Here is a 316-nt window from a genome sequence, read left to right on the forward strand (position 1 = left end):
ACTTTCTCGTAGAGGTCCAAAATGAATCCAGATTATTATTAAAAAAATAAAAATTGCAAAGATGGCGTCACCCAAACTTGAACTGGAGACCTTCAGTGTGTTAGACTAACGTGATAACCAACTACACCACGACACCTTTGGAAGCCTCACCAGAAGGTCAGCCAAATTATAGAGTTAAGCTCGAACTTCCTAGAGCCTAAAGNTGCGATGACAGCCTACAAGTAGGCTGCTTACCGAGTACTCTTTTACTCACCGCATTTTAGATTTCTTTTTCTGGTCTTTGCTAACTGTCGCTCGAGGTGGGGGAGCGTTCGAG

General features: G+C 43.2%; 1 non-coding gene across 1 annotated transcript; it reads right to left on the reverse strand.

Annotated features, from left to right (window-relative positions):
• Positions 1 to 62: 62 nt before the first annotated feature.
• On the reverse strand, positions 63 to 136 carry TRNAV-AAC. Its single transcript has one exon. It is a non-coding gene; the product is annotated as a tRNA-Val (tRNA).
• Between the last annotated feature and the right edge of the window lie 180 nt (positions 137 to 316).

This window comes from Cucurbita pepo, unplaced genomic scaffold, assembly GCF_002806865.2.
Source record: "Cucurbita pepo subsp. pepo cultivar mu-cu-16 unplaced genomic scaffold, ASM280686v2 Cp4.1_scaffold014201, whole genome shotgun sequence".
Lineage (NCBI taxonomy): Eukaryota > Viridiplantae > Streptophyta > Magnoliopsida > Cucurbitales > Cucurbitaceae > Cucurbita > Cucurbita pepo.